Raw genomic sequence first — 17,043 nt, forward strand, 5'->3', positions numbered from 1 at the left:
GTGAATATCTTAAACAATCCATTATAGAAATACCAGTTCTTTTGGTTATTTTGCACGTTCAGACAGAACAAGTTTAAAAGACATCTTTATTCTGAATGTAACTACACATACTGATGAATGTAATCAATGTACCATTTATACTTGCTTAAATACTGATCCAACTGCAAAAATATGTCCAATTTGCCGTCACATCATGCGCCAGCAGACCAGTGTCTGTATTGTTTGTTCTAATGATTCCTCAAACTGCAGAGACTTAGATCTACTGGCGAATCACGTCACAACAGATCTAGTTAAATGCAGTTTGCAGTTTGACCTGGCCTGTATGAAGCATGTTAAGGTAGGTCATTTTCAACTGGATTATGATATGTTGGAAACTCCTGTACATGCAAAAATCTAGTTCAAAGGATTGCAACAGATCCTCATCACAATCTTGTGCAGGAGTTGCATCTATTGCTGGGAGTAACTTGCAAATGAGGTAAAAGGCATGTACAGGTAGCCCTCATATATTTGCATGCATTAATGATGACCCATTTTATGCAGTGGGTCAGATTTATACATTCCTTATTTTTATTACTTTGCTCCAATGAACAAAATATTCTGGTTTCACTACATACCAACTTGGCAGTTCACTGTATTGTATAAAACTGACATATTTACTCAAGAGATTTTATTAAAATTAAGGCTAAGCAATTTCTATATACACTATATGACTTCATTTATTATTATGCATATCATTACTTTGTATGATAATTAATAAATGGGAACCCGTGTCCAGAATTTATAAAAGTGATTATTTAGCATGATTATCAAAAAGCATGCACTTGTTTTGATTCTTGACACACTTGATCAAGTTGCTGAAATGAAGTTGGATGGGGAACCAAATTGACATAAAAAAAAAAGAAAATTTTAGAGTTGGAGAGACTATGTGAAGATAACAAGTACATTTCCTTCGATATATAATGCATATGCTGTGACATTTTAATGATGTATATGCATTTATATTTAAGCTTGTAAACTTCAACTTGTGGATAAAGGCATAAAATCTATAGCTAACGTTAAGTTCATTGCATCCAATTTAAATGTTTTTCCAAGAAACCAATTTTTGTAATAAAAAAAATGTTTCTTCTCTTATATCACTCGTTTAGGTTCGAATAAACAGTAACACAAGAAAGAGGTAAAACAACAAACGTTTTAAAGTGTAACAAATAATTTAATTCCCTGGAAAAATTCTGTAAAAATAAAAAAAATATGAAGTTACGGTTTTATAGAATCAAATCCAAAAGGGATCAAAAATAGCCAGAGAATAAAATTTTATTAGTCATAAAAAAATGTTCTACTGATCTCACGTCTGAATCTCGACGAAGAATCCAAGATGGAAGACGATGACGTATGCTACAATCTGTAGTGTTGAAGTCTACAGTTCCTTGTAGAAATAAGAATTATCAATCTGGTTTCTGATAGCTGAATTTTTTAAAAATAAAAAGCCGTTCTTGTTCCACAACACTACACAAACATACATATTTTCCAGAAAAATAACAGAATTAATCCTTTTGAATCCAAGTAATTTGAAATAACTACAAACAGCACAAAATAAAATGAACAGTTTCACAGCCCAACTTCTACTAATATGGGCTTTCTAAAATGTAAACATGGGCCACATGATCATCTTCTGGTAGTTTAAAGAAGCAAATACTTGTTACAGCTCACATTTACCCAGTGTGACCTTGACGAAAATCGATCATTTTTAAAATAAAATAGAACTTGTTTATGAAGGTTGCTACAAATTCTGAAACAAGGTCAGGATTTAGATCAACACCTTGTGTTTATAAACAGTCACAGTCAAACTATTTTCTAAAAAAAAGTATCATCTCTATAAATAAATTTGCATTACAATGTCATGTAATGAAAAATATTATTTTTTTAAAACTGACAAACAATTAAATTGAAATAAATATATATTAAATCAGATATACATAACACTTTAACAATATTTGCACTTCATCATACATGGAGCATAACCACAACCTTGCAATCCAGCCAAAATAAGCTACAATTTTACCTCTGAATGCTAAATTCATACAGAGCGATCTCCCCTTAAATAACGAAAATGGTGCAAAATCCAATCTATACTTCAGTTAATACTGGGGTGGAACGCATTCTGCCATCAGGATACAACTAGGGGCAGTTCAGAGGATGTATCTATATTATGATGTGGCAAGCATTGTAGTGGAAATGTATTTTACTCCAAAAACTGGTTTCTACTTTGAATACGTTACTGATCATAATACCTTGGGAACAGATAAAAGACTGAGAAAGTTACATCACCTTACCTGGAGAAAAACCATGTCTGTTCTCCTAAGGTATGCAAGGCTGCTTCCAAGTCTTTCATAAAATCCAGCTGGAGTACTGACTCTGTTTGCCTATAAATGGCTACTGGGGAAAACAATTTGCCCCACAAATCTAGCACAAGTGGAAGTACTGCTGTCAAATGACATGGGAAGTTGGTCTGTTGCACTAATGTTATAGCTCCCATCAGGTCTAACTTGAGCTTTTGGGATGAACAAGCTTGGAGATCAAAACTAGAGCAAGTCTACCCAGATCACCATAATACAGCTTGTATATCAGTTAGGGAATAGCAGTGCTTAAGTGTTGGTGGTAACTGTCCTTATCTTAAAAGATGAAATGCATAACTTCTTTTGACCTTGGATTAATCCTCTGTATGCAGAGTGAATAAACCCTCTTATCCATGGTAATATAGAATGAACGAGGGTATTCACATTCCTTGCTTTCAACGGTAAAAAGATGAGCCTCTTTGCATTTGCTGGGTTTATTTTTAATATCACTTCAAAGCTCATACTGGGTCCTGTACATGGCCTGAGGTGAATGGTCCAATGTAGAAAGGTTTCACCACAAAAGACTGATTGTGCATGACTGGGAGTATGTTTTTGGCAAGGAAGACAGGAGCATTGTGAGTGAAATCATACCATCCCCAGAAAATTGAAGAATGTTCAGGTCAACCAACAAGGCATGTACTTTGTGATCTTGTTGCTGTTGTTAAACAATTTGTACAAGAGTTTTTTTTAATGAGATGAAACAACAATGCTCTAGAGAACAGTTCAAACAGTGTCTTATTCAAAGGTCCGAATCTATGGTAGATTCCATTTCTATTCTATTTGAGCCTTGAACAATGGGGAGGGGCACTGAATGTGATCCGTAGGCCTCCAAAATTGTGAAGGATCCATGAATTGTTAGGACAAAGACTTTCCCAATCCATAAAAAAGTTGCAGAATCTTCTTCCCACCATGATACTTTACAAGGGCTGCATGAAAATGTCATATCTTTCTGGAAGGAGGTTGGCATGGAAAGAAATTGGGCTAAATGTACCCCCACCCCACCCAAACCCTATCTGATTTTAGTCCACTTGTTCTCAAGAATCATTGCTATGGTCAGAGGGACTGCTACCCAATTTTGTGTGCCTGTGGTGAGGTAGGGGGCATGTATATTACTCTGTTCAATATTGTAAAATGATCAAAAATGTATCTGAAGTTGGGCCAGAAGTAGTTGTCTTCTTGGTGGCCTGTTTGTGTACATGGCCATTAAATAGTAGGTTGGAGGATAACAAATGATCTAAATGCAACCTTGTGATGCTCTTGCACGAGTGTCAACTCAAGAACAATGCATTTCCTTTCGCGAGCTGGTAATCGATCAGCACGTCCTACCCTGTTTAGCACATGTGTCACTCGAGAAACTGATTCCCACCTGTTTCAAGCAGGCATAATGGCAGTGAGGATAAAATGTTCCACTTGCTGAAAAACTGCCTGTAGTCTAGTGCTGACAATCCACACCATCTTTACTAACCATTCAGCTAAGTCTCTGTTGACAGCTGGGACTTCTGTGCGAAACACCTGCATGTGTCTTATAGTATGCTTTACTGCAACTGCATGGCAATCATTGCCATGAAAAGAAAGGTCTATTAACACCTGGGTCCTGTAGTTGCCTTTCCAAACAACACAGTAAGTCAACAACTCGACTGATCAGTGGTTAATCTTTCATACCCAACAGATCTATGGATGCTGGGTCTCCATAGGAATCCTGTCAATGGAGCAAGCAGTGGTGGACAAGCTTTCAATGATAACAGGCAAAACACCTCAACTGATGATCAGAAGGCTGTCTTCTATTATCATCGTTGGGTCAAGCAAATACAATGTAGCTTGTTAATGCGATCTGTTGTCTATTGAGTGTGGTAATGCAGTAACCTCTTGCAAAATCTAAGATGCTGCTGGTAAAGCTTGCCAAGAATGATGGCTAACCATAGACTGTCCTGATTGAAATAAAGTAACTTCAAGGTGATTTCTAAGTGAATCATCCATTGTCCTAGCATGGTATTGGGCATCCAGGACTAAAATCTCTCTGTAACCAAGGCCATAAAAGTCCGTTCTGACAGGCTCTCCAACGCCGATACCCAATGGCATAAAAGTACTAGGACTACTCGACTCCATAAATGGTATGGACTGGTTCATGGCTCTTAGTACGGTTTAGTTCAGTACATCAAATTGGTACAGTATCACTAAACTGGTCTGGCATGATCAGAATTCACTGTGGCACTTTAATGGATAGGTTGATCCCTATGAATGCTAGAGTTCTAATGTCAGGTTGAAATATGTGACATCTGCTCAACATAACCAGCCCCACCATTAAACATTATCGACAAGATTAGCTTTGCTGTCGACTTTATGGGATCTAATTCTCATGTCAAAATTTTACAGAGCTGGATATGTTTTCCTTTTCACTTGATATAGGACCCATAATATTGCCCCCCCCACCACCACGTGTCAGAGCTGATCTGCATGCTGATGATCCATTTTTCATAACAATGGAAGTGTAGCCTGACCATCATACCATTCCAGTGTAAAGTCCTATTAAAATTTGCTGGAAGTGCCTTTTCTGGGTAATCTGGTAAAAGTGGAGTTGGGAATGTATGTGGAGCTGTAGCTAAAATGATTCACCTGATTCTCTTATTAGCCAGTGAGCCCTCAGCCATGCAAATTTTTCCAGAAGAAATGTGTTTATTGAGGCAGTGTTGATATCTACGATGATGACATCCTTGTCTTTAATACCGAACTTACTTGCCTTCCCTTTCATTATTGATTGTCTGACCAGTACTGCAACACAGAGCATACATATGTGCATGTATTAAGTGGCATCCCACACATTCCAGGCATGTACTTGATTACTGTCCACAATTTTCAGGCATTTACACTGACTGCACTTCCTCCTGCCAATTGTAAAGACAATTACTAAAATAGGGCGCAAAACAACAGCTATACAAGTAAAACCAGTCAAGATTAAACTTTATCAAGAAATGAAGTGGAAGTAGTGAACTTTTACACTGTCTGCAGAAAATCAGAGCATAATAGCTTTTATACAGGTTAAATCCAGTGCTGCATTCAAATGATAAAGAAGTAGAACTCTACTGGACTACTGAAAAATCCATAGAAAATGTACCTGTTAATGTACAGAGCTTAACTGAGAGCTTACACAGATTAAGTCTGTGGAGTGTTGCCTATAACCTTACTCAAAGATATAATTGTTTTCTCAAGTAAAATTACCCAAGACCTAACAGTCTGTGATTTATATGGTCACTGAATGAAGAATACAAGAATAGAAAGGGGCAAGTACACATTACTGAAGCACATATTAGCCATTAGGACAGGAAAACAAAATGGTGCCAACAATGAGGATGTATGGCAAAGGTATTGTTCCAATAACATAAAAACTTCATCCAAGATAGTAAAGAGTAAAAAAACAGTTCGAAATACAGATGAAGTATACTTCCCTTATATGAGAAACTCTTCTAACTTGCATCTGTAGTGTGACAGTGTGCTACCTAGCACAAGTGGAAAAAAGTAACTTTCACAGACATGGTTGGGTGCCAGTCCCTATATTTAAGGGGGAGATCAGTCAGACCCATCTATATGTTCAGACTACTTTTAACTTTCACTGCAAAAGTTTTAGTTTGGGAGGGTTGGATTATCAAAGAAATAGTGTTTCCCCAAGTTATTTTGATCAGGCAACTATCTGAAGAAGAAACTGAAAAGTAACAGCAAAGTTGACTGTACAGTGAACATGGTCTGCAACTGTCTTTAATAAACATTAAAGAGGCATATATTTTAAGCCTTCCGTCGAACCAACAAGATAGTGTGATAAACTGTTACCTTGAATTATTGAAAATTGTGGTTTCTGATTCAGGTGACTGCCTGTGAATTAACAATGCTTGTAGCATTACCAGTTACTTTAACAATACTCAACAATTTTGAATCTTAATGGGCAGATCTAGTTTATAAGACCAGAAATTAAAGATGAATTATGTAACACAATTTGTAGCCAATACTCTGAAAATGGAAAAAATAATCTGTATCAAACTGCTTCCATATATTCATCGAAATTACTTTCTATTATGCCTCTCATTTCTTAAATTACCAACCTTTTTTTTAAAAATTATTTACAAATATTAGTTGTAGGGTTTTAGCGCCATTTTTCAGCACAAGATATGCTATACATGGCAGCCAGTATAAATGGTGGAGGAAGAACCTGGGAAAACCAAAGAAAGAAACACTGCCCCACAAGAAGCTACTGGCAAGCTTTCTCACATACCCACATTAGCCGAATCAGAGACTCGAACCCACACAGAGGTGAGATGGCAGTGATCCATAACAGTGAGAGCTTTAGACCACTCTGGGCCCCACAAATGTTAGTCAAATAAGTATTTCTTTTAGTTTTCTTCACATTTGTTTATTTCTACACCACAGCACGCATGTTTATCTACAGTGTGTCATTTAACACATTACCCCTGGTGACAAGTTTACATGGCAAAAGTTAGTAGCCTACTGCCAAGCTCTGTAGCATCGAAGTCATGTATGATACACTAAAGTGGTGGTATTATAGAAAGGTAGACAGATGTAGCTCTACAATGATACCAAATAATCTGGAATTTCTAGTTGCACTACAAAACAGAAAGGGAAAAACCTCACTTTTTTGATTTTTTCTACCTAAAATTCGCCAGTGGTTGTAATCTGATTCTGTGTCTGGATTTTAGACTTTTTGGTCTCAGATCTAAGGCAGACCGGAATGAACTGCAAACAGAGAGATGAACCTTTGCAAAAAGTAGGATAAGATGGGCATTTGGAATAAAGAGTGGTCTCGATATGAAAATAATGGGTCCATTAAGAAAAAGAAGGAAAAAAACACAACTTTTACCCTTCTGCTCATGCACGAGCCAAATAGCCAAAGAAAAACAATGTTTCTAACACAACTAGCATTATGTTATTGGAAGATCGCCTGGAAGTTGATGTTTTAGGATGTATTTAGAAATAGCTTTCAAAATGTGTTTCCTACTTGAACTTCAGACGAAAATGACAAAAACCTCCAGGGGTTAATATGTTAACAAACTAAAGGCATCCTAGATGGTGGTTATCTCTGATGTGAGTTTCTTTTCTCCAACTCTCAAATTCATCTTGTGCTCTTGTATAATGCTCAACACGAAAATATCCAAAACATTTCTAACTATAATAATAATACAATAATGAGAGGAAGCCACTGAAAGTCACTTTTATCTTTATGTAGTACAGATATGTCATTCTAAAGAAACATTAATGGTCAACATTAATGTTAGTGAATAGTGCAATGACTACATATTGCCTTTAAGGCAGTAAACTATTTAAGCAAGACCTAAGAGGTATCATGGAAAGGACTCTAGTCAAACTGGCATGGAATGAATCATACCCAACACATGGATATTGCACACACAGCAATCAGTTTCGTGCAAACAAGGTGCACACTTTTCCTTTATGCCATGAAGTATGCATGTGCATGCTGCTGCTGACTGGATAGTATACAAATCTCCCTGGAACCACCATCTTCCCTCATTGGCAACTGCTTTCTTCCACAAAATTTGTCAATCAGGTACATCCCAAGTTCCAGGATAAAGTTGACAAATGTGTTTTGGGTACTGCTTACATGTCTCATGGATATCAATTTGTAGATCTGGCAAATATCAACTCAACAGCAATCAATGCAACAGATAATGGACAACATGCTACCCTAAACCAGGGTGTCCAACCTCTTCATGTGAGGGACAGCACTGAATTGGGACTGATTATAAATTTGACCTACGTTTTTCCATTACCAGTAGGCACAAGTTATGAATATATGGTGGGCCAAATGTTAGTTTTTGTCTTAGGTAACAATAGCCACAATGATCAATGTGCAAAAATTAAAAGCCTTCATGCCAGGTACAGTGTGAAACTGCTATAGCATGCTTACACAAATTTGGATAGATCATGATTGTGGTGTGGTTCCTGAAATTTCATATACATGTATTTTTCTCATATACAAAAAAAATTCTGTCTTAAAAATATGAAAAGTAACATGTAAAAAGTTTATTATCATATTGGGGAAGAGATTGTGTATGAATTATAAGACAATCTTGCCATGGCTCCTGCAATTTCCGATACACGTGTTTTTCTTGGGAAAAAATATTTTTTTTCAAAAAGTATGAGAAAGAATGTGTAAAACGTTTATTCAGGGATCACAATGGGCATCATCAATGTCGTGAATTTCTACTTAATTTCCTTACTGGCAACAAAATAACCATCTGAACATTTTTCTCTTGTGCCATTGCTGGCTGTTCAAACTTGTATATAGAACCATGGGTTTGGAATGAAGAAATTCAGAGGCACCATGAAAGGAAGCTGCAAACTTGATATAAAAGCTACTGAACTTATCTAATGTTAGATACACAAATTCTTTGTTCATATTGACAAACCATCTTAACAGTGCATTGTTATATCAATCCACTTATTCTGACATCTGGCCTGAGTACTCAGTGCTGTAAGTCATTTTAAGTGTTGTTTCTCTTTGATTCAAGATATGACCATTTCTTCTTTGTAACTGCTAAGTGCTGAAACCGTCTGACATTCTTGAGCAATAGGATGGCTATATATGTTACAAGATGTAAGCACCATTTTCATTTGGGTCATCTATTCAAGAGTAGTAACAGGTGGCCATAATGTCAGCTATTGATTAATACTATTTGCATTTAGGACAAACTAGAAATCATACTTAGTGAATATTGTGGATGCCAGACTGGCATATTTTTGTGGTCAAACTTTTTCGTAGTTTTATGATAATTCAATTAAATATTTTTCTATTAAATTAAATGGAAGCCATACTGATACTGGAATGACATCAAATGTAAAAGTTTTCATACAATCATGCCAGGATATTTTTTGTGTCAAATTGGACCACTTTCAGTTCAGTAATTACTGTCATGTCATTTACAGGTTTTTCTAACTTCAGTAATTGCAGCCATTTTATGGTGCATTGGCATATTTTATACAAAATTAAAATGTCTTTACGTCAGTTTTGTGTGTGTCAAATTTGGTAAAATTCTACACTGGTTTTTAAGGAGTGAAAAGATTTTTCTACCATTATAAATAGCAGCAACATTCAGATGCAGGCCAGGTTTATTTGCATAAGTTTTAAATGTCCATAATTATACCAGGACTGAAACTGAATCAAATTGTGGTGTAGTTTTTCCAAACCATTCAAAATTTGTCTTTTCAGTAAAGGTGGTGATATCTTATTGCAGATTATGATGATTGGTTGAACATGCACAAACTTGAAATGCCTTAATCCATGGTCAGTGTGCTCTTAGCCATCTTTAGTTGAAACTGCTCTTACGACTTTTGCAAAGATAAAAACAATTATTGGCAGACAACAAACTATAAACCAGCTGCAGAAGCATACCACAAGATCACCTGACCTATGACCAGGTGACCAAAAAGCTGGTACATATATAAAATGATGTACCCATATGTACTCTTAAAGTTCTTTTATTTAAGGTTGTTGTTGTTGTAGTAGGGCTTGTATGCCATTTTTCAGCACAAGAGAGGCTATACATGACAGCCTTTATCAATGGTGGAAGAAGAACCCTAGAAAAATCCCCAAAAGTACCCCTGACCCACAAGAAGCTACTGGCAAGCTTTCTCATGTAACCATGTTAGCCAAGTGAGAGACTCGAACCCATACAGAGGTGAGATAGCAGTGATCCAGAATGGAGAGCACTTTAGCCCACTCAGCCACTTAAGGCCCCTTTATTTAAGGTATGTTCAAGCAGATGGTTATACGCTTGATCAGATACTGATCCATATCAGGCACGAAAAATGTGTTTCCAATTGCACTGGTTTTAAAATCTGGGTAGGCATTTTTTAAAATAAATATATATACTTGATCCAATTTTTTTCATTTTTTTTAAATTTAATTTAAAATTGTTTCTGGGGTGGGTGGGTGGGTGAAGAATGAGGAAATGGATGGTTGGCCAACTAGCAACACATTTTTTTAACCTCATTAGCTGACTTGACTAAGTTGTCTTTTACTGAAGGTGTGCAAAATCATTTTTTACAGCTTCTGCACCAGTATATACAGTCATTTATTTAGATCATGTACTGGTACATCAAGTTGTCTGTAGTTTAGGTACAAGTTCATCAAATTATTACAGTTTCGCAGGGCTAGTAAAAGCATCAATGAAATAAAATCATACATTTCCTATCAAACAATGTGTCAAAGTCCTAGGATATCAAGTTTAATTTTCATTTGACTTTCATTAGTAGAAACATGCTTGGAAATTGTGTTTTTAAATACTTGGAAATCATGACTTTCTATGGAACCTCACATTAATGGTTTACTCCTTATTAAAATTCTTAAACTGTTCCCATGTTATGATGTATTCTTCTTAGAATCCTTCCCATTTATGCAATAAGCTTTTGTCACTTTTAACGTTTATTTTGAAATTACTGACATAGGCATTTTTGCTGCTAGTGATTGTTCAATGGAAGGAAAGAATTCTTAGGACATGGTGTTCTAGAATTCAGTTGTACTGTTTCCTAATTATCAGTGATTCAACTAACTGGACATAGTGGCAACATTTATTGCAACACATTAAACTCACTGTTGTACTACACTTTGAATATACCATTTTTGCAAGTAGTCCCTCTAAAGCCACAGCTAAAAAATTTCATTTTTACATTGACTTTGACAAATTACATACCTTTTGCCCATTAATGTTGGAAACCATAATACTCTATTTTTCTGAACAGCTTTAGTAAAAACAGTATGAATGGAATGCAAAACAAATATGAAATTATAGAAGTTTCAGTTCTTAAAAAAATATTTAATGTGTCATTGAAAATACAACCTTTCTTCTAGTCCAAAAGTGTGCCATGTCAAAATAAAAACTTAAAGTCCACACTAATCAGTACATTAAATGGGTATGTAATAACAAAAATTTTCACCAACTTGTATTGTACAAAGAACAGTCAACTATCACATTTCTTTTTAGACTTTACCTTGGCAAACAATATTCTAGGATGTGCAATTTGAGACATTACTAAAAACATTCCACTTTTTCGCCTTAAGAGTGGCTGCTAAGGATAATAACATTTTAAGCAAATTCAGTATTATATACGGTTTGGGTCAAGCAAAACTGATGCATAGCATTTTCAACTTATTCCATACCAAATCACACAAAATCCAAAAATCTTCCCAGGTAACCATCTCCATCTTCCAGTAACAAATTTCTAGGTGTACCTTTATGTAATAATGGATGCATGGACAATATCAATACAAATCTTCCAATTATGTATGATGTTACTGATTTATAATGGAGGGTTTACAACTCCTCGCAACTTTTTTATTATTATACAGATATCAAGCTGAAATTTACTATACAACACATTTGTGACCTGTGAAATTTGAGTCTGAGCTCAGATTTTAAATATCAGATATTTGTACAGATATAGACCTTAATGTATTTTTTAATTTTGCTATTGGTTTGTACGAAATGTTTTTAGAAGAGAACGTTTAGGAGAAACTCACATTTTTTGTTCATGTCAAAATGTTTAACACATGCTTTCTCATCATGGCAAAATAAGAAAAATATGAGGCTAGGAAATACACCATACCCTTTACCTCACAAAGTGTATGGCTTTCTAATTAGTTGATATACATGTACAACAGTTACACAGTGCAGTGGGCTATAAACAGAACACCTGGTACCTATCTGACTCCATACACATAGGCCTGCCAGTTAACTGTTGCAGCAGTGTAGCCATTATTAACAATCAACATCAGTTGTAACGATTTTACATTTTTGGTATATATCTATTATGTATAGAGATTTAAGAGTAAATTCCAATCATTATAAATGTACACTTATGTTTCATGGAAGAATTTTTGATGTGTTTTAAAATCTTGAGTAATTCATTCACCATCAAGCCAGTGAAGCCGCGTGACCAACTGAAGCTGTGATTTCTCATACTCAAACTTTACCAATTTCTTGTCTACATCACTAAATCATCTGAATTTGATCAATTATAAAAACCCAATCATGCCTACATTAATATCAGAGCCTTTACCTATGTTATTGAAGCTTTAATAGCTGTGATTCTGATCACATAAACTCCAGAAAGTAATGAATGAAATCCACGGTTTCCCTTCTGGTGAGTGGAAAACCAACAGTTATTAAAAATAGCAGATTATGGCTAGAGTTTAAACAGGGATCACGTGATCTAACGCAAAGGTCATTCACATCAATGAATGTAGTGTCTAATAAACGGTTTTCCCCAAAGGTGGCACTATAAAAACCAGCTCAAAATGGGTAAAGGCATCCAAAGGCACTTCTACAAGAGTGGTTAGAGGGGTCCAAAGGTACTTACATGTGGTAAAGGCTTAAGTCCAAATCTGGGACTTTCTGCTCTGGGTGAACTTGGCTTGGAGTGGTTATGTAGAGCAGTCAGCAGCATTAAAAACCAAGCCACAGGAAAAATTGTGAACATCTTTGCACGTTGAATGTCATTACCACATCCTAATACTGATAAATAGATTATAATATCCATTCTTTGCAAAATACAAAGTGAGTCAAAGAGAATTTTAGTTTGAAAAATATAGACAGGATACAAAGTGTGAAATGTGATAACTGAAATGGATGTCATCAGTGATCTTGTGAAGGAAGCTAAAGCTGCTTTGAGTTCATGAAACAATCTTTGCAGTGAACTATGTGATATCTAACTCATCCTTTTTCATTTCACTGACAATAAAATGCAGTATTTGTTCCTTATTATTGCAATATTTTCCATTAGAATCCAATTCTTATTCAAAAGATGCTGCTTTTTCATAGGATGATAAGAATATGTATTATATATTTAAAAAAGATAAACTTGTTTTCTCTCAAGTCCTCTTAATGTATGTCAACAAAAATCTACATAGTTAGGATCAAATCTACTTCTAAAATAGATCATTATCTTTAAATCAACTGGTTAATGACATTCCTGGTTCTGTCACATGCATATGACTGCCTTGGTAATCATGTCAGTATGAATGCATACGACTGAAATGAGAATTAACTTTCAGCACATGTAAAGCTACTGATACAAACAAATAATCTACAAAGAAAATGAAGTACATGAAGAAATACGTCTATTTACGTTCTGTTTACAACACTCCAAGGTCAAGGTCACATGATGAAACCCGGAATAAATCCTACTATAATCAAGAAATTGTCTCCAGTCACGAGCACTATAAAAATAAAAATCCATAACATTCTTGTCTGTACAACGTTTGATTCTACGCCTACATGTAAAGAACCACGATACTATTTTATAAACCTGCTTCGACACAAATGCTTGGAAAATAGTGCCGAGTGCAAATACCAAAACTTCTTTCAGTACATACAACGGTAACATAATTGAAAGGACTAAAAAATTTCTTGCACTTAAAACAGTTTGAAGTTTAATAAAATAATTAATATTAAAAATGAAGACCTTGATTTATCAAAATCTCACAAGCCATTGGCGACGTCACTAGTTAATACTGTGAACCTGTCACCGTAGGTCAAAATAGACGCACAAAAAACGTTTTATATAAAACGATCGATAATGTATCCCGGTAAAATAACCTGAAACAGATTACATGGAATTCATTGGTACTCAAGTTTTGATTTTTGGCTATGGTAATGCGGAAGACCAACCTGCACATCCTCCTTCGATGGATGTCAAAACTACGAAGTTATTGGTTACCAAATATTACAAAGCTGCAAAGGATTCCTCTGCTCTCTGTTTGCATTCTTCGTTCGAATGCATCACACATAGGAATCCCTCTCATGTACACTGCATTTCAGTCGAAAGTGTGGATCTAATTCAGTAATATTTAACGAAAAAACTCTAATGAGTATACAAACAACACGCAATCCTCCCAAGAGGCAGAGCTGTCTATCTGTAAATCGCCGGATACACAGAATCTAAACAATACTAACCCTCAATAAATCAGTAAATAATGATTGATCACCGTAACGTTTTGGAAAACAAAAACATTCAGCAATAAAACATTGTATATTTAATATGAAAAAATTTAATTAATGGGATTGGAGTTGTTATTTTAATATATTTGTAATTGACAAGCGCATTAATAATCTCCACGGCGAATTTTGTCTTCCCAAACAGAAGAGAACTACTTTCAATCTAAGCAGACGCAAGGTGGCAACCGCCTGTCTGGGCGGGAAATATAAAGAGGGCGTCATGCAAAAACAAATGTGTCATGTTTATCCTCCATACCTTACACTATAAAAAAAACAACAACAAAAAAAAAAACAATTTGTACATATAATCAAACATACATTTTCTGGAAGATTAGTTTCAGAATAAAATTACATAGGAAAATCCTATAAATATTAACGGACCTCGACAAACACGATTCGGATGCGGTAGGTTGTGGGTTCAATCCCCGGCCGAGTTATACCAAAGACTATTTTTTTTAAAAAATGGTACTAACAGCTGACTCGCTTGGCGCTTAGTGTTAGGACTGGTCGACCTGGTGTCAGGATAATGTGACTGGGTGGGACATCATGCTACGTGTTTGTGGCATAATGTCCCAATGCTAGACATCACTATAAACTGCTACACTGCAGACATCGTAGCGATATGACAGAATTTATTGTAAAGCTACGTTAAAAATCCAAATTACACACACACACACACACACACACACACACACACACACACACACACACCAAGTAGTTAATGGGGGCGATATAGCGTCAATGGAAAAATAAATTACATATATAGTCAAGACTTTTCATATCACCCTGGGCACGTTTATCGTCAATGGTAACTGAAAATAGGGAATATTGGGCCTGTATAGCGTCAAGGGAAAGTGGGGTTGTTATATAGCGGTAATAGGAATGGAACAGATGAGGTGACGTGATGGTACTGAACATTAGTCACATTGTAGCAAAGGTTTGACCTGAATACGGGCTACTCTAGGGAGAGACAAATACAGGAGAGATATAGACATAGACATGTATAACACATACAACACATAGACATAGATTGATATCGCATAGCAAATGAGAACATATAAGGAAAAATACTCAGGGAACGTATAAGGACAAGGGTAATTTAACATGGCTGGGACTATAGATGGACAAGGGAAAGTTTAACATAGGTTGGTACTGTATAGGGACAAAAGGAATAGAACATGGGACTATTTAGGGACAAGAGGAAATTGAACATGGACGGGCCTGCCTAGGCACAATGGGGAAATTGTACAGGGCCTGTCTAAGGGTAACGATAGTAGTTATGTTGGCACCCCAAGACTCCGTTCCAGCACATGCTGGTAAAGAGTTGTAGGTGTCACCCTGTTTTTCCTTTCTAAAGGACATGGTTGTGTGGTGGCTTTTCCGACTGGGGTGTAATTATTCATTGTCAGTTAGTGTTTCTAAGGTTTCCTGGCATTATAGGTTAGTACTGAGATTTTAGTTGGATAGTTTGTATATAGGTGCGCTATTTAATATGTCATTTAGGGGTAGCTGGTCAAACACAACAAAGAAAGAGACAAACATATACCAATACGAGCCCGAGATTTATTTATAAAGCATTACCTAGACCCGAAATTATGTTGGCGGTGTTAATAAATTTGCATAATTGTAATGATGATATAAATAGCTATAACCAAGGAAAGGACAAACGCCAAAATGGATGTGGCTAAAGGTAACGCTAAAATGACGAAATAGTCCCAGAATTTAGACTAAAATGGATAAACCTAATAACTATTTATAATCTCAGTTTCTAGGAAAATTCTATGAACCAACCTAGTATATATTTATAGATATAACCTGTTGAACTTCCTATGAAACCCCATTATCTATTTATAGCTACAACTTATGGGAAATTTCTTTGGAAAAACTCACTATCTATTTGTAGCCTCAACTTGTGTGACGTTTCTGTTTAAAAAAAACAATAAACCTAATCTACTATCAAAAACCCAATATCTGCTATCCACACAAACGTACGCGAACGCAAACAAACACACACTCTACTACTCTATCCACACAAACACACACTCTACTATCCACACAAACCCAAATATACTATTCACACAACGTACACGCACGCATACAAACACACACTTAACTATCCACACAAACACACACACACACTACTATCCACACAAACGTACGCGAACGGATACAAAGACACACTCTACTATCCACACAAACACACACACACGCTACTATCCACACAAACGAACGCGTATGCATACAAACACACGAACGCACACACACACACACACACACACACACACACAGGGAAGAGAAAAAAAACAAATATACTATCTAGACAAGAAAGCAAATCTTTTCGAGGCACATGTGTGGCCCTGAAAAGGGCCTTTTTAATTTTTTTTATTTTTATTTTTTTCAACATCATTCCGTTAACATAGAGGACATCGCATAAGTCGTCTTCTCTTCCTCAAACTTCTTCTGACTTCTGGACCGTAGATCACGACTCTCTCCAGACAGCCTTGTCTCTCGACATAGATTCTTCTTTTCCAAACGCTCATATCGGTGATCCGGATGATTGTCCATGATGCTCTGACATACATGGGTAAGTCCGTACGGAACAGCATTGATGATACGAGGGTAGATGATTCAAC

The 17,043-nt window shown here is 35.9% G+C and overlaps 1 protein-coding gene across 1 annotated transcript in view; it reads right to left on the reverse strand.

Annotated features, from left to right (window-relative positions):
- The window catches only part of LOC149795349 (uncharacterized), an 86,063-nt gene extending 71,748 nt beyond the window's left edge, over nucleotides 1–14,315 (reverse strand). The window contains exon 1 of the mRNA XM_089965124.1: nucleotides 14,084–14,315. The gene's annotated coding sequence lies outside the window, so the exon portion shown is untranslated. The remainder of the gene's footprint in view (nucleotides 1–14,083) is intronic.
- Between the last annotated feature and the right edge of the window lie 2,728 nt (nucleotides 14,316–17,043).

This window comes from Sinohyriopsis cumingii, chromosome 7 (genome assembly GCF_028554795.1).
Source record: "Sinohyriopsis cumingii isolate HCF-2022 chromosome 7, ASM2855479v2, whole genome shotgun sequence".
In the NCBI taxonomy this organism is placed as follows: Eukaryota; Metazoa; Mollusca; class Bivalvia; order Unionida; family Unionidae; genus Sinohyriopsis; species Sinohyriopsis cumingii.